We start from the raw sequence: 19640 nt of genomic DNA on the forward strand, positions 1-19640 counted from the left end.
ATCTTTTAGGCTATGAAAGGGGTTATGAAGAAAACTTTGGACTTTCAAGGAACAAGGCTCAAGATAGGGTGAAAGCCGACATTCATCACAAATCATTAATGGGATCTCAGATGATCTCTCAAATGGAAAGCAATAATATTTTCATTATTGGAAATCAATTATATGATTGATAATATCAACAGAATCAGAATCAGGGGTTCACAAGCTGTAGGCTTCATAATACCACAATCAACTCTTTTCAAAACAATATAAGCCTTTTCATTTTCAAAGAATCGGTTACTGAATAGGTGAAAGTATATCTTCGATATATTATTTATTTTGGTATTTGTACGATTAAACATAAAATTAAGAACACGTAGATCCTCTCCATTAGGACATGAATTTAACTGATCCAAATCAAAGTCAAAAAGTCAAACTAGTAAAATCATGTCTTTTAAACAGATAAAAGAAATATTCCATTCTTGCAAAATATCAAAACTATATCTTCATGGAATATATCTCTAAGGCAATATGATCAAAGAAGAAATATCAAGATATGATATTTCTTAGATCTGTGTTGCAACAGGAATATGACAACAAGCTCGAATAAGGAATATTGCAGAATTACTCTTTAGAGATCTCGTGCTATATCAAAAATATTTAACTATTCGCTCAAAAATATATCTCTACATATATCAAAAGAGTTTTTATTCAAAGATTATTAATATCCATAGTTGGAATATTAATATCCAGTTCTGCAACTCATTTTGTATACTTATAGTAATTTTCTCTCGTTTCGTAAAATCAACATTTCTCGGAGAAAAATATTCAAAAAATACTAAAACACATTTCGTATCATCCAAATATATTTTATATATTAGGAAATATATTTTAAGTATTTACACAAGTCAAAACTTTGGTCAAAAGATCAATCTCCTTTATTTCAAGACCAATGATATTTTTACTCGGAAGAAAGGCTGACAGAACAGTTTCATTTTTAGATAAAATACTTCCACATGCTATAATGACTTGAAATTTGGTATGGATCATTTAAATGGTATTTTATAAGTATGGTAAAAATTTCGTAGCATTCAGAGAATTTTTGTCCGGGCACAAAAATCGAGACAGTTGGTCCCATAGTTGATCACGTTTGACCTAGCTACCATTGATTAAAGTTGACCAAAACTTTCAGGACATCATTTTATATTATTTAAGTAATTATCATATTTTTATGGTATTTATTTAGGAGTTTTTAAGGTGGTCATAATTAATGGTGTTTAATCTTTAATTAAAGTGATTAAACAATGATTAAAAGAAAAGGAAAATACATATATATTCAAATATATCATCTGGGTTTTTGAACCCATAAAGTTGTTTGTCTTATATGGCTATGTCAAAGAAACACAACATACTTACCATGTCATCAATCCAAGTGACATACACCATCCACCATCCATTTTCCTCAAATCTCCACCATTCAATCCACCCAACTTCTCCTATAAATAAACCCCCACCTCAACCCATTTTTCCAGCTAAAGAGCCACAAAGTTGCTGGAATTTTTTTTAAGAAGTGCTTCTCTTCATCTCTTTCAAATTCTATACACACACTTCTTCTCAAAAACCTTCTTTATCTTTTATATACTTACATATATATAAGGTTTTTGAAACCCAAGCTTAGCTTCACCCAACCAAGCTTTATCCCACCAAGTAAGCTCATCCACTACCACTTTCCGGCCACCCGAAGGGCTGCCCAAGTTTGACCAAAGTGCCAAAATCCGGCCGAACCTCCGGCGAATTTTTCTGACCGTTCTTCAAAAGTGGTAACTTTTAGCTTCTTATTTGAGTTCTTTTTATTTGAGCTTTGTACTTAATTTCTCTACTTCATCTTAAGCTCTAATACAAGATCTCTTATAAACAAAGTTCTCAAGAGAACTAAGATTCGAACTCGGAATTCGAATAAGTACTTGATCTTCACATAAATCATCTCAAAAAGAAGATCTATAAACAAAAGTACTTTATCTCCAAAGAGGAGATTATATTTGACCTAAGTTCACGAGTTAGCCAATTATTTTTATTATTGGATCTTGGCTAACATTATTCGTGCACATAAAATATTACGAAGTAAAGTTTTAATCCCTTCTAACATCTCTAGTGTTCCGGGGGATTATAACTCGATCTATAAACACTTCATAATTTGTCAAATATCAAAACGGATTAAGTTCATGAGTTAGCCAATTACTTGCACTTTATTTAATTGGATCTTGGCTAAGTATTTCGTGCACATAAATTATTACGAAGCAAAGTTTTAATCCCTTTGTTAGATCTTAAGGTTCAGGACAAATCAGTACTTAACTGAAATCAGCACTTATACCGAAGTCAGAACTTAAGTGATCAGTACTTAAGGTTCAGGAGATATTTATCAGGAGATAATATCATAACTTAAAGGAAACTGTCAGATAAGGAAGGCGGCTGATTGAAAGAAAAGAAGATTGAGACAAACGTAAGAAGAGATATGCATGAAGAAGGAATTCTATGAAGAATGGAATACTTGGAAGAAAAGATATCTGATTGATATATTTTAAGAAGCAGAATCATATTCCATATCAATTAGAGATTATCTTGTAACTGTGTGATATATAAACACAGACATAGGGTTTACACTATAAGTGTTATCATTATCGAGAATATTATTCATTGTAACCCTAGCAGCTCTCGTGATATTTGTTCATCACTGAGAGAGGACAGTTCCATAGTGTAACAGAGTTTATTGCATTGAATAAAGTCTGTTTTCTGTTACTTGTGTTATTTGAATTCGATTTGATTGTGCTATACACTGTATTCAACCCCTTCTACAGTGTGTGTGACCTAACAAGTGGTATCAGAGCCTATCTGTTAACACACAAACAGTTTAAGATCCAAAAACAATCATGTCTGAAGCAGAAACTCCAACCAAGCCCACCAAAATTGAAGAACAATCAAAAACTCAAATCCATAGTCGATATGAGGCTATTAGAGTTCCCATACTGAAGCCATCTGATCCAGAATATCTTGACAGAATCCATGAAGGACCTCACAAGCCAACAAAACTCGTTGTTGTAGTTACAGGTGAAGCCGCAAAGTCTGTACCAAAGGAGAAGAGTGATTACACTGCTGAAGATATTGCTTCATTTGCTAAGGATGCTAAGGTACGACACTTGCTGCATAGTGCCATTGATAATGTAATGTGAAATAGGGTAATTAACTGCAAGACTGCAAAGGAGATATGGGATGCCTTGGAGATAAGGTGCCAGGGAACTTATTCGATTAAGAAGAACAGGAAGACAATACTCACTCAAAAGTATGAACACTTTGACTCAAGGCCTAATGAGTCATTGACTGATTTATATGACAGATTTGTCAAACTATTGAATGATTTGTCACTAGTTGATAAGTAGTATGATATTGAAGATTCAAACCTTAAATTTCTGTTAGCTCTTCCTGAAAGTTGGGATTTGAAGGCAACAATTATAAGAGACAACTATAATCTTGAAGAAATAACTCTTGATGAAATTTATGGGATGCTCAAGACTCATGAGCTTGAGATGGAACAAAGAAGCAAGAGGAAAGGAGGAAAGTCAAGGACAGTTGCTCTTAAGGCTGAAGAAGAATCCCCCAAGGCAGCTACCTCAAGGAAAGGCAAGGGAAAAGCGCTCATCAGAAAGTCTGATACTGAGTCATCAAGTTCTGATAGTGATGATGACTCAAAAACTGAAAGCTTGCCTGAGATGGATGCTGATGAAGAGATGATGAAGCTGTGTGCTCTTATGTTGAAAGGAATCACAAGGATTGTATACAGGAAGTTCAGGAAGGGAAAGAGGTTTTCCAGGAAAGGTGCAAGTTCTGATAAGAAGAATTTCATAAAATCTGAAGGCAAATGAGGGAAGTCTGACAGAGGAGATCACTCAAATGTCAAATGCTACAACTGTGGTGAGAAAGGCCACATGTCTCCTGATTGCAAGAAAGTGAAGAGTGACAAAGGCAAGGCTCTTATCACAAAGAAGAAAAGCTAGACAGATACTTCAGATTCTGAAAGTGAGGAGAACTATGCCTTGATGGCAAATGCTGATATGGCAAATGCTGATAGCAGTCCTGAAGCTGCTGAGTTAAAGGTACCTCAAACTACTTATGCCTTTCATACTGATGATATTAATGAGTTGAGAAGATATCTTAAAACCATGTTCATTAGTTATAGAGATCAAACTTTAACATGTGAAAGATTAACTTCTGAAAATCTTGCTTGTAAAAAGAGGAATGATTATTTAGAAAAAGATTTAGTCATGTTTCATCAAACTCAGAAAGATAGAGATGATGTTTTCTATTTTAGGGATGAAGTACTTAAAATGAATGAATCTCTAAAAACTGAGCTAGAAAAGGAAAGAGAGATTATCAGGACTTGGACTAACTCTGGCAGAACAACTCAAAATTTGTTAAGTAGTGGAAACTGGAAAGAGGGCTTAGGTTATGGAGATGATAAGAATGATAAAGGAACTGTAGAAATTAAGCCAAAGCTAAAACTTGTTAAGTTTGTACCTGTAAAGTCTGATACTGAGAAATCAGAAGTTAAAGAGGAATTAACTTCTGACAAACTAAAAAAGGAAAGGACAATTGAAGTAAACGTAGGCTTAATGATGAAGAAGCAGCTTAAGCATAAGCTGAAAGAAGTTAAGAATATAAACAAGGTAAAGTCACCTAGGAAAATTAGGAATTGAAAGGAAGGTGTAAATAAAAGCAATGATTATAAGCCTGTTCCTAATGCTCCTAGAAAAATATGTCATAACTGTGGAAGTTCTAACCATCTGGCTTCTTTTTGCAGGAAGAATAAGAACATAAACTCCTTACCTTCAAAGTCAGGAGTTAAGAGTCAGTTTGTTAGATATAAGCCACAAAATCCTTGTTTTCATTGTGGTAGTTTATGGCATTCCATTTATACTTGTAAGGAATATCATAGTTTGTACTATGATTATTATCAAATAAAACCTTCTTTAAAGAAAGTTAGCATTGTTCCTTCTAGTGTAAGTTCTGATACAAAGTCTGATAGTGTAAATGCTGATAAGAAAAATGTTAACATAAACTCTGATGCAAAATCCGCTGCAAATGTTAACAAACTTAATAAGGCCAAAGGATCCAAGCAAGTCTGGGTCCTTAAAACTAATCATTAGTGGTCTTTGTGATTGCAGGGAAACAGGAAAAATATCTTAGTTCTGGACAGTGGATGTTCAGGACATATGACTGGAAATAAAGCCCTACTATCAGACTTTGTGGAGAAAGCTGGCCCAAGTGTTTCTTATGGAGATGGCAACATTGGAAAAATATTGGGATATGGCAATATCAATCTTGGAAATTTCATCATTAAAGAAGTAGCTCTGGTCTCAGGACTTAAACACAATCTGCTGAGTGTTAGTCAAATCTGTGACAGAGGTTATCATGTGGACTTCTTTGAAGAACACTATGAAATTGTAAGCAAATCTACATGCAAAGTTGTTCTGAAAGGATACATGTATGGTAACATTTATGAAGCCAGGCTTTCAACAAGTACTGATGGTTCTGCAATCTGTCTAATGTGTAGAGCATCAATTGAAGAAAGCTGGAACTGGCACAAGAAACTCTCTCATTTAAATTTCAACAATATATATGAACTAGTCAGAAAAATCTTGTCAGAGGACTGCCAAAGTCAGTATTTGCTCCTTATGGCCTTTGTGATTCTTGTCAGAAGGCTAAACAAAGAAAATCTTCATTCAAGAGCAAGACTGAATCATCAATTCTTGAGCCTTATCACCTACTACATGTTGATCTATTTGGTCTAGTGAATGTCATGTCTATTGCAAAGAAGAAATATGCTATGGTCATAGTGGATGAGTTCACCAGATACACATGGGTGTATTTCTTGCACACAAAAAGTGAAACTGCATCTATCTTGATTGATCATGTCAAGCAACTGGATAAATTGGTCAAAAATTCTGTGAAGATAATAAGAAGTGATAATGGCACTGAGTTCAAGAATTTGACAATGAAAGAGTTCTGCAAAGACCAGGGAATTAAGCAAAAAATTTCTGCTCCTGGAAGTCCACAGCAAAATGGAGTTGTTGAAAGAAAGAATAGAACTCTTATTGAAGCTGCACGAACAATGTTTGATGAAGCAAAGCTACCAACCTATTTTTGGGCAGAAGCTGTGCAGACTACTTGTTTTACTCAGAATGCAACACTCATTAACAAGCATGGAAAGGCACCATATGAGATGGTGAAGAAAAAGAAGATAAATCTGAAGTATTTTCATGTATTTGGATGCAAGTGTTTTGTTCTCAAGACTCACCCTGAACAACTATCTAAATTTGATTTAAAAGCTGATGAAGGAATTTTTGTTGGATATCCACTTTTCACAAAAGTCTTCAGAGTCTACAATTTAAGAACAAGGGTTGTCATGGAATCTATCAATGTCTCCCTTGACAATAAGAATATTATTGGACTTGAAGATTTCAATGATCATGATCAGCTGAGATTCGAAAATGAAGACTTAAATTCTTATACTGAAAATCCTGACAGTCTAAATCCTGATACTGCGAACTCTGATGGATTAAACTCTGATATTATTGAAACTGTGGTGACTACATCAAAGGAAGATGCACCTGTGCAGGGGGAGCATACTGAAGATATAACCACATCTCAAGAAGTATCAGAACATACAACTGGCTCTTCAAGTTCTGATTCATCAAATTCTGATAAGCCAACATCTGATAGTTCTGAAAACTTAAATTCTGAAGGATCCAACTCAGAGAGCATAGTTTCAGGGGGAGCATCAGAAACTATTGATGAAGATAGCATGGATCATGGGGGAGCATCCAGTTCTAGAGAAAACCTTCCATCTGCAAGGAAGTGGAGTAAATCACATACACCTGACTTAATAATTGGAAATCCTGATCAGGTGTCAGAACTAGAACAGTTACTTCAAGTGAATGTCTTTATAATTCTTTTCTTTCTCAGACTGAACCAAAGAAAGTAGAAGAAACTCTTCAAGATGCTGATTGAGTGCAAGCAATGCAGGAAGAGTTAAATGAATTTGAAAGAAACAAAGTCTGGACCCTAGTGCCAAGACCAAAGAACAGATCTGTTGTTGGTACAAAGTGGGTGTTCAGAAACAAAACTGATAGTGATGGCATAATTACAAGGAATAAAGCAAGGTTGGTTGCAAAAGGATATTCTCAACAGTAGGGAATTGATTATGATGAAATATGTGCACCGGTTGCTAGATTGGAAGCCATAAGGATATTTTTGGCTTATGCTGCTCACAAAAAGTTTACTGTCTTTCAAATGGATGTGAAAAGTGCTTTTCTCAATGGAGAATTGGAAGAGGAAGTATATGTTGAACAACCTCCAGGCTTTGTAGATCCCAAATATCCAAATCATGTCTACAGGCTTGATAAAGCACTTTATGGCCTTAAGCAAGCTCCAAGAGCATGGTATGAGACTTTACCTCAGATTCTTCTGGAAAGTGGATTTAACAGAGGAACTATAGACAAAACACTGTTTCATCTCAATCATGGAAAGGACTTACTTTTAGTTCAGATATATGTTGATGATATCATCTTTGGTTCTACAAATGACAGACTTTGCAAGAAGTTTGCCAAATTGATGTAATCAAGATATCAAATGAGTATGATGGGGGAACTTAGCTATTTTCTGGGCCTTCAAGTCAAGCAGAATGAAGAAGGCACTTTTATTTGTCAAACCAAGTATACCAGAAATTTGCTGAAGAAATTTGGAATACAAGATTGTTCAAGTGCATCCACTCCCATGGCCACTGCAACAAAATTGGATAAGGATACTGGTAAATCAGTAGATATTACTAATTATAGAGGTATGATTGACTCTCTACTCTATTTAACTGCAAGTAGACCAGATATCATGTATGATACCTGTCTTTGTGCAAGATTTCAAGCAGATCCAAGAGAACCTCACTTAACAGCTGTGAAAAGAATTTTCAAGTATCTTAAGGGAACAGCTGGTCTGGGATTATGGTATCCTAGAGAATCAGACTTTAAACTAATAGGTTACTTAGATGCAGATTTTGCCGGTTGCAAAATTGATAGGAAAATCACAAGTGAAAGCTGCCAATTTCTTGGAGGTAGATTGGTTTCTTGGTTTAGCAAGAAACAAAAGTCAATTTCCACATCAACTGCAGAAGCAGAGTACATTGCAGCAGGAAGCTGTTGTGTACAGATTCTTTGGATGAAGAATCAGTTACTGGATTATGGGTTAACATATTTTAAAATCCTTATTTACTGTGATAATCAAAGTGTTATTGCTATGACAGGTAATCCAGTTCAACACTCAATGACAAAACACATCAGCATTAAGTACCACTTCATAAGGGAACATGTGGATGAAGGTACAATGGAATTGCACTTTATTCCAACAGATCAACAACTAGCAGATATCTTCACCAAACCACTGTGTGAAGCTACTTTTACAAGATTGGTAAATGAACTTGGAATGGTTTCAGGTTCTTTCTCTAAATCTGCTTAGCTTTTGTTCTGATGCATCAGACTTTATGATCAGTATTTACATATATTACTATCTTTGTGTATTCTGTGCTTATTGAAAATTTGCTTAAGTACTGATTGTTGTCTGATATGAATCTCCAAACTCTGATAGTGATATGAATGTTTCTGTGATTATTCAATCCAATGAGGATAAATATGCTAGATGCTGACCTAGTAGTCTTTAATATACTAACAAATCCCATGTTAGAAGTAATTATTTATGTGAAAATCTATTGACACAAGTAAATTCTGATATTGAGCTTAGTTAAGTTTACTTTGTCTATCTTATTACTAAGTCAACAGGTAGAATAATGCTTCTAATCTGTTAAGTTCTGATGTTAGTAAATCTGGTGAATGTACTAAGTGCTGATAAGCCTCACTTATCAAAAGAAAAGGAAAAGAAAAAGAATAAATATCAGTTACTCCTTTGAGATCTAGAGTAAAAACTGTGGAAGGGAAGACCCAAGTACATTGTTGGTATTAAGTAATATGCATCAGAAAAGCAAAAATAAATATTTTTCTTGGTGACGTTTCACACTCTATGTTTACTGGAGAAATACTTTAATAATTGCATAAATTCTGATAAGCAGTCGTGACTCACTTACACTGAGAAGCCACTGTAAAATGGAATTTCAAAAGATGCATAAAATGAGCACAAAACAGTTGAGGTGGACTCATGCATGAACTCATTCTAAAGTAGACTTCAGAATCATGACAGGTTTTGAGCAAAGTTCTTAGTTATGCCTTATTTTTAAGATATATGGAAGTGAATCCGACTTTAATCTTTATCTGATATTTATATGTGGTGATAAATGATGTTTTCGATGAACAGTTTATGTGTCAGATTGCATATTTTTGAGGACAAGTTATGATGGAAGTTCTGATGATTAAGTTCTGAAGAAATAAAATCAGAATTTGTGTGAAGAATTGCAGAAATAGGCATTTACTTTTCGAGTTAAGAAATCATGTTCTGATGACTGTTAAGTTCTGATATAAGTCTAAGTTCTGATATTACACTCTGATTCTTTACTTGACTTATTTGTGGTTAAAATCTAAAACAGTCTTATTTAAAATCTGAATATGTTTGGGTGAGATATTAACAGTCAATACAATTAGGGTTAGTGGTACACGTCCATGCACAATAATTTTTTCTTGTTTTATGTGCGCATTAAATCCTATTTTACACTTCCAATGGCTGTTTTTATTCTTATCAGTCTAGGGAGACGAGGTAAAATTATTTCCACCTATAATCATTAAATTTTCCTTGCATCTCATGACATTCCATTGGCTATATAAACCAATACTTCATTCCAGCCAGCACATCTCTCATTTTCTCACAAACTCACTTTCGTCTTATTCATATCACCACAAATGGATGCATTTAGCTGGTTTTACAATTATGGTACTGAGACAGTACATGTTTTTCTAAATAGAATTCCAACTCCATACCATATCAACAACATCCCTCACAATCTCTGGATTCAATTTCCAGAGATTATTAAACGTGATCTGTTGACAGTTCGAAGAGATCTACATCTCCGTCATCTTCGACAGCAGGAGCGAATCGTTCATCTCGCTGTTCTTTTTGTTGAGAGTAGGAAGAAGAGATAGTTTATGCTCCCTGTTTCTCTTCACTGTCAGCTTTTTCTGGCTTCTAAAGCTTAGGACAAAAGCTGTTGCTGTTAAGATTTGTAGCTTAGGACAATCTTATAATTTTGTGATGTAATTTAAATTTCATGAAATGTATTTGCTCAATATATTAATGAAATTTTTATATTTATGCAAGATTTTGTCTCTGAGTCATTTGATATTCTGATGCATTTTTAAATCCTGATTTACCCATATTCTGATGACCGTTTTAGATCTGATACATATCAAGTTCTGATTCTGACGTGGCAATATTTGTTTACTTGGTTTCTTTATGGTCATTCTCTAATTGGTCACATTTTTACAGAATATTGGTCTCGCAGTGAAAATAATTTACTAAATGGGAACAGTTTTAAATTTTAAAATAATACTGAACTACCTTAATTAATGGGATTACTTACCCGAACAGTTTTTCCTTGAAAAACTGCATGTGATAAGTAATGATTACTGTTTCACGTGCCCATTAATTATACTTTACTGCTGCATGTCTGACAGGTGTCCAACATTTACTTTTTCTACCGTGTATAAGTAAAAGAGAGAAAAGATTGTACAATCTTTTATTTACTTTCATATTTTATATCTCTCATTTTTTACTTTTATCTCTCATATCTACTGACGTTTTTCAAACAGTTATTTTATCAAACACCTTACAGGCACCCTAATTCCTCAATTTTTCTCATGGCACCTAAGGATTTGATTATCAATGGAGCTAAGTTTGTGCCCAACAACTATGCTGCAATCTTGAATAATGCTGAAGCTCCATCTGATTTGCACTTTGTGCAAGATCTTCTAGCACACAGTGAGATTGGGTATGCGTTAACCCAACCTCAAGTCATTTCAAGCCAACAAGTTCTTACGTTCTGGCGGACTGGGCATTTTGATAATGGTGGTGCTACTGGTACACCAAGCATTATTTTTGAGGTGAATGATGTTGAGCATCTGGTAACTCTTGGAGCAGTTCGTAAAGCTCTCCATTTACCAGAAGGCTACATTTTCTCAACAGCGGAGGAACCTGTTCTACAGCAGCTCATGGCCAATTTGGGGTATCAGAAGAGTTTGGCCAAGCTTGGACAGTTGAAAAGGGCACATATCAGAAAGGAATGGAGTTTTTTCTTCGACTGCATCACTAAGGCATTCTCCAATAAGTGTTCCAACTTTGATGTTATTCCAATTATGAGTCAACACATCGGGTATGCTATTATTCACCAAACTCATTTTGATTTTGCAAGAGTTGTGCTAGGTTTTATAGGGGATAGGATGACAGAAGATAGGAATGTAGTGTACTTTGCTAGATTTTGTCATCTTATATATAACTTCTGTTGTGCTGATGAACCCCAACCTACCACTGACTTAATTCCACCCTTTAAGCTTGCAAAACGGGCTTTTAATGACTTGGTAAATGCTGACCTTAAGAAAAAGGTGGTTAGACCCTTACTGATCCTCAAACCTACAGATCTGTTTACCCTGATGTTCAACCTACCAACACATCCTAGACACCACAACAACCATCAGAACATACCACATATACACCTCAACCTACTCAACCCTCTATCAGAACATATCTCAAACCTTCACAGTTATCTCAAGCTTCATCATCAACACATACTGTGAGGCTTTCATCTTCCAAGCCTAAGAGGACAAAGACTGTACCTCAGACACCACATAAGAGAAGGAGGATTGTTCAGAGAGATGAGTCAAAAAGTGAGGAACATGTTCCTGTGTCAGAACCTGTTGTCAAAGAAGTTGAGAAGGTCTCTTCTCAGAAGGATACTAGAATTGGGGGCTCTAAGCTTCTCAAAAGGCTTAGAAGGATGTATTCTGCTGAAACTCCCAAGAAATCTCCACCTTCAAAGAGATACAAGAAACAGAGAGCACAAAGGTACAGGATTGAGTCAGTTTTAAAGGATGAGGAAGCATCAGCTAAGAAAGGAGATCAGGAATCTCTGATCTCAAAAGAGCCAGAATTTGCTGAAGCTACTGTATCTACACCTCCATTGTCACCAACTCAGGAAACTGCTCAAGATAAAGTATCTACAACACCCGTGTCTCCTGTAAATGAACCAGTATCTACTGCAGACCCAGGCACAAGTGTTGAGATTGATATTCACAACCTAATTATGCCTGAGGTTCTCTACTTAGAAGCTCCGCCAGCTCCAATCAATCCATCAACAACACCAATTCCTGATGCTAATGAAACTCCAGAATTTTCTACAACACCTTCTCTGCATCTAGACATTGAAGATCAGACTATAGGTGAGCATCAGAATATGGCTGTTGATCAGAACTTGGAAGCAGATCAGCACTTAGAGGATGATGTTGAATCCTCAATAGCCTCTCATACTGTTCTTTTATCAGAGGATGTTGACTCTGTAAGTTCTGATACTGCAAATACTAATGATAGTACAAATACAGATGCTGATGAAGCTGGTCCTTCTGGACATGCACCTCTACAAGCTCCTTCAAAAGCTGAACTAGTTAAGAAGTTTGTTAGAGGAGATGCACCAGTACCTTGGATTGAAACTCCTAGAGGACATGAGTGGACTAAGGAGTGGAACACAGTTACCTTTGTTCCAAATGAAAGAATTCTTGCTGAGAACTTGGCAAAAGCTGATGAGATGCTAGTTAATGATGATTTCAAGACACAGCTGAGAGTTACTGCATTGAGTACTAGACACCTTCAGGGTCAACACTCAACAACTCATGCCGAGGTGCATAAAATTCAAGAAGCTTTACTCTAGCAAGAAATGACTATGAAACTTGAAAAGAAAAGTTTTTTCCCACCTACTTTTGACAGAGTTGCTTACATTGAGAAAAAACCCAAGAAAAGCAACAATCTCAGATTGATGAAATTCTGAAAAATCAAGCTTCTCAGCAATCTCAACTCGATGAAATCCAATCCTCAGTGGAATTAAGTCCAAATGCAAAACTGTTAAGACACTGAAGGGGAAGGATGATAAAAAAGATGACCAGAGAAACTCTGGAATGGGTGGAGGTCATGGTCAAGGTAGAGGTCTCTCATCAAGTAGAGCTAGAACTACAAGTCATAGAACAAGTTCTGATACTGGGAGATGAATAACTTCTGATATTGGTAAAAGGATAAGTTCTGATGAACTTTTGGATCTTGATGAAGAAATTTCAAGACAGTTATTTCTGAAAGAAAATCCAGGAATGGACTTTGAGAGTCTAATGGAAGAAGAAGCTAGACTTAAGTCAGAAATAGTCAACTCCAAATCTGAAGCTTCTGTTGGTAAAAAGAAACTTCCTACGGCTAAAGGCATTGTGATAAAAGAAAGGACAAATCCTGTGGCAACTAAGGTCAAATCACAATTGCAGATAGATCCAAGGTCCAAGGGCAAAGAAAAAGTTGGTAAACCTATAAAGGTTTATGTTCTTCCTATGGATGAAGAAATTTCTATAGAAGATGCTGATCTTACTCTGACTTCAAGGAAGATTTCTAAGACAACCTCTGACATGGCTCAAGTTGTTCAGAGTCAAGATATAGTTAGTTCTGATATAACCATAAAGCAAGCAACCTCTGACATAGCTCAAGTTGACTTGATATCAGAAGATAAATCAAAGGAAACCTCTGACATTGCTCATGTTAAATTCTCAAGGTTACTCCTACCAAGTTTCACTAAAGCCAAACAGACTCAACCTTTGAAGACTGCAACAAGTGGTTTTGAAGCAAAAGTGGTTACTGGAAAGGAAGCAAGAGATAAATCTGGATTGGGTAGTGTTGATGAAAGAAGAGTGCAGAACACAACCAATGATCCAACTTCCTTAAGTGAACCAGGTGTTGGAGCAACTCCTGAAAGATTGAATCAACTAGAGTCTGTATAGATGGTCTACCATACCTACTTGAAAGAACACATCTTGTTATATTTCATGACAGATGGTAGGGTTTACCATATAAGGGAAAATGCTATACCACTGAAGTATTTTGAAGAACTAGAACATGTTTTATTCTTACTTCAAGTGAATGACAGAATAACAGAAAGTGCTGCAAACTATTTGAAGACTCAAATTCAGAGACAGAAAAGGCTTTATTCTGTAAAGTCTAACAGCACATACCGTCCAAAGTACAGAGATCACAAGGGTGATATTATTGAGATGAAGCCTAACTCTGCTAAGATTATAACTACCTTTCTGGGTTATAAGGTTGTAGAATTCAATCTTGAGTCTGACAAGGCATATTTGATCAGACTGGATCAGGACATAAGGAAAGCTAGAATAAATGATCTCAGGGCTGCTATCTTTCATACTGGTAAAGATACTGCAGAACTCAAAGATGCTAAAAGGAGGATGATTGATGAACTCAGATATATTGAGAGATGTTTGTTAAAGAACTATCTCAGAACAACTCTTGACATCAAAGAGATCAGAAAGTGAAGCCAAGTCAAGATCTACAACTGCTCAAATTCTGATATGTATACAGACTGAAGTTGTTATCAGAAGTTGATGTTGGTAAAGCTTTAAGGATTGTAAGTTGTAGTTATCTAGTCAGTTTCTCATGTATTTGTACTTAATGTTTTTTTGACATCATCAAATATCTGTTAAACTTGTATATTATGCTAATTTACAAGTTGGGGGAGATTGTTAGATATATTTGATAATGTCATGTCTAATATGATTTATGTTTAGTTTTCAGATCTTACTTAAGCAGGATAAATCAGTACTTAACTAAAATCAGCACTTATACTGAAGTCATAACTTAAGTGATCAGTACTTAAGGTTCAGGAGATATTTATCAGGAGATAATATCAGAACTTAAAGGAAACTGTCAGATAAGGAAGGCGGCTGATTGAAATGAAAGAAGATTGAGACAAACATAAGAAGAGATATGCATGAAGAAGGAATTCTATGAAGAATGGAATACTTGGAAGAAAAGATATCTGATTGATATATTTTAGGAAGCAGAATCATATTCCATATCAATTAGCGATTATCTTGTAACTGTGTGATATATAAACACAGAAATAGGGTTTACACTATAAGTGTTATCATTATCGAGAATATTATTTATTGTAACCCTAGCAGCTCTCGTGATATTTGTTCATCACTGAGAGAGGACAGTTCCATATTGTAACATAGTTTATTGCATTGAATAAAGTCTGTTTTCTGTTACTTGTGTTATTTGAATTCGATTTGATTGTGCTATACACTATATTCAACCCCTTCTACAGTGTGTGTGACCTAACACCCTTCTAACATCTTTAGTGTTCCGGGGGATTATAACTCAATCTATAAACACTTCGTAATCATCCGTTAAAATTAAGAACGAATCAAATCCACGAGTAGCCAATTAATTTATGTTATTTAATTGGATCTTGGCTAACACATATCGTGTATATAAACAATTACGAGTCATATCGTATAAGCCCCTTCTAACATCTTTCAGTGTTCCGTGGGGTTATACTATGATATCTATAAAATACTCGTAATTATTCGTCTAAACTTCGAAAGCACAATCTTAAGCCAATTACTTGCACTTATTTAATTACATCTTGGCTAAGACTCATAAATCTTATAAACGTGCTTGAAGTTAAAAGAGTATACTTTGACCTTATAATCGTTAATATACAAGTATACCTTAAAACCTTAAGTTGATATACTGAAAGGTAAAATTACAACTCCGAGGTTGTAATTAAAGTATTCTTCGATCCATAAATACTTAATTGAAAGAAGAAGAATACTCAAGAAGTCATAAGCCATAAGTGCTTAATATGAAAAGGGACTTCTCATATTACTCCATAACTTTATTAAATCTATAAAGGAGTAATTATAAATATACTTGACCATATTGTATTATTCAAAGTCAAGTATAACTAATTAGTTTTAATATTCTTATTTGGATATTATACTACTTGTGGGCTAGTACAGTATTATACTAGTTCAAAACAAATCTTTTCCTACTTGTTTTTTTCGTGGATTGTCTTATTAGTTTTGTAGTGAGGTGAAGTGACGTGATGTGATTCTCGTTCTAAGACCCAAGTCCTAGACGTACTAACGGGAGTTAGTAGTCTTCGCACCGTGAAGAAGAGGAAAGACCCAAGACCGGATGACTAAGATCCAAGACCGGCAAAAGCTAAGGAAGCCAAGTCCATACAAAGGCTCTACAACAACTTTGAAGAAATAGTGGGGAGTTATTGTCTAAGATAAGTTGTAGGTAATACATTTATTTTGAGGTGGTGACCCTTGTGTTACGCACCAAGACAAATACTTGTAAAGGGTGTAAAGGCTTCTCCGCCTACTAAAGAAGCGAGCTTATTATAAGGGAAAATCCTGAGTCCGGAAGAGGAGCTCGGGGACTGAAGTAGGGGTGAGCGAATCTATTAGAGGTTGCGCCATCACGAACTAGGATAAAATCACTGTATGGTATTTTCTTTCCTTGCACTTTATTTTCCGTACATAAACTGCATAACCACTCGGTAAAGTTTTAAAAAGGGATAAAATTTTTTAAAATGCCACAATAATTTTTAAATTGGTAATTAAGCTATTCAACCCCCCTTCTAGCTTAAAATAGCCCTCATACGAGACCTTACAATTGGTATCAGAGCAGTGCTTTTTAACGTGTTTGTTAAGTGATTTGCAGATTTACAGGCACAACAAAAAGTGATCCAGAATGTCGTATATTAATCCCGTTGGATGTGATGAAGGTCTATCTAGCTCACGACCTCCTCTATTTGATGGCACCAACTTTGCAACATGGAAAACGAGGTTTCACATTTATGCTAGATCTCAAGGAGTCAAAGTTTGGATGGCTATCGAAGACGGTGTTCGCATTCCTACCAAAACTATCGATGACATCATCATCGAAAAGAAGGTTATTGAATACAACTTAGAGGAAGAATCAACAATGAATATAGCCGCAAAGGTGGAAATGGTTCTCACAAGTGCACTTGCAGAAAAGGAATATAAAAGAGTAAACAATTGTAAGTCGGCACAAGAAATGTGGAACAAATTAGTGGTAACCTATGAAGGAACCACTGATATAAAAGATTCTCAGATGGATACATTGATCCAAGAATACGAGAACTTTAAACTCCAAGAAGGAGAAAATATCATCGATATGGAAACAAGACTTAACCCGAATCACCATCTTATAAATGTTCTTATTGCAATAAAATGGGACATACCATTCAATATTGTAAATTGAAGAATGGTGAAATTAAGGGCAAGCTTGTATGGATTCGCAAGGAATCATACAAGAAAGATGATAAACGTGTGCCTCACAAAAATATGGAATATAAGAATCCAAGGCAACAATGGTCTCATCAACCAACTATGTTTCAAAATAAAAACACACAATATCATGTAAATGGTAATGCATTTAGAAGGCAACAACCTCTTAGTAGAAATGCTTATGCTACTTACCATGCTAGTAATAGATATAATGTTTATCATGCTCCATCAAGATTTCATGATAGCTCTAGGTATTATCAACCTCAAACTAGGCCTTATGCATCTAGAAATATTTATATGCCTAATGATAATTATACCATGCCTGGATTATTTCATAAATCAAATTTTATATATGATGTACTAACCCCAGGACCCTCAAGATAAAGGGGTACCTATAAATTTAACTAATCATGTATGTAGGTTTGTATTGCCGCGAAACAAGACATATAGTACCTTGATAGTGGATGTTCAAGACATATGACCGGTAATAAGTCACTCTTGAATAACATTAAAAGGGTTACCATTGGGAGCGTAACATTTGGTGATAGTAGTAAAGGAAACATTATCAGCATCGGAGATATCGGAAATGGGAAATTTAAAATTTCTGACGTTCAATTGGTAATCGAGTTAAGGTACAATCTTCTCTCAATTAGTCAATTATGCGACAATGATTACAAGGTAATTTTCTACACTACTCATTGTTCTATATTAGATAAATTTGGAAAGTTGGTTCTCACTTACCCTAGAAATAAAAATGTTTATATATGTGACATGAGCAAGCAAGTGAACGTGTGCCTAATCACTATAAATGATGATACATGGCTATGGCATCGAAGATTAGGACATGCCAACATGAAGTTGATAAAGAATATATCAACTAAAGACCATGTCTGAGGTATACCAAAACTAAACTATCATAAAGATCATACTTGTGGAGCTTGCGAAGTTGGTAAACAAATTCGAGCTTCTCACAAAGCAAAGTTTATGGTATCTACCTCGAGACCTTTCGAGCTACTACATATGGATCTTATTGGTCCGGTTCCAATACAAAGTCTCGGAGGTTGCTCATATACGTTGGTAGTTGTGGATGATTATTCATGATTCACATGGACTGAATTTCTCAAAGCCAAAAGTGATGTTTTTGAATCCATCTCATCTTTATGTAAAAGGATTCAAAATCAACAAAATAAAACCATACTCTATATAAGGACTGATCATGGTAAAGAATTTGAGAATTCAAGTTTCACCAACTTTTGTGATGAACATGGCATCACACATAATTTTTCCGCTATATACACTCCTCAGTCCATCGGAGTAGTTGAACGGAAAAATAGAACACTCCAAGAAATGGCTAGCATAATGCTAAATGAATATCATCGACCTAAATATTTTTTGGCCGAGGCTATGTCAACCGCTTGCCATATTCTTAATCGGGTTTTGCTACGACCTATAAAACAAAAAACTCCTTATGTGTTATATTTTGGAAAAACTCTGAAACTAAGCTACTTTCGAGTATTCGGAAGCAAGTGCTTCATATTAAATTCGAAAGAGTACCTTAGAAAGTTTGATCCTAAATCAAATGAAGGTATATTTCTTGGATACTCGAATAATAGTAAAGCTTATCGAGTGTTTAACCTCAAATCACTTGCGGTGGAAGAATCTATGAATGTCGCTTTTGATGAAAGTAAACCACCGGCGAAATATAAAGATCTTGTTGACCAAGAAAATATTGAATAAGATGATATTGAAAAGGATATTCGACAATTCGAAAATATGGATCTCGGGACTCCCGTACATAAAAATCCATTAGAATTGGACGAAAAGGAAGATGAACTTCCTCAAGCAATTCCCACTATAAAAATTCGTCCATTAGATAATATACTTGGAGACTTAAGGAAGGGAGTTCAAACGCGGTCACAAGTTCAAAACGTTGTGAATCATCTTAGTTTTCTATCTCAAATAGAACCTAAGACCACGAAAGAGGCTTTATTAGACGAGGATTGAATTTCTGCTATACAAGATGAATTGCTCCAATTTACTCGTAGTAAAGTGTGGGAACTTGTCCCTAAGCCTCATAATACTTCCATAATTGGTACAAAATGGGTATTTTGAAATAAATTAGACGAGAATGGAACGGTAGTTCGAAATAAAGCAAGATTGGTTGCACAAGGATATACTTAAATGGAAGGAATAGACTTTGATGAAACATATACACCGGTAGCAAGAATTGAATCAATTTAAATGTTATTGGCTTAT

This window comes from Apium graveolens, chromosome 7, assembly GCF_009905375.1.
Source record: "Apium graveolens cultivar Ventura chromosome 7, ASM990537v1, whole genome shotgun sequence".
Classification (NCBI taxonomy): Eukaryota; Viridiplantae; Streptophyta; class Magnoliopsida; order Apiales; family Apiaceae; genus Apium; species Apium graveolens.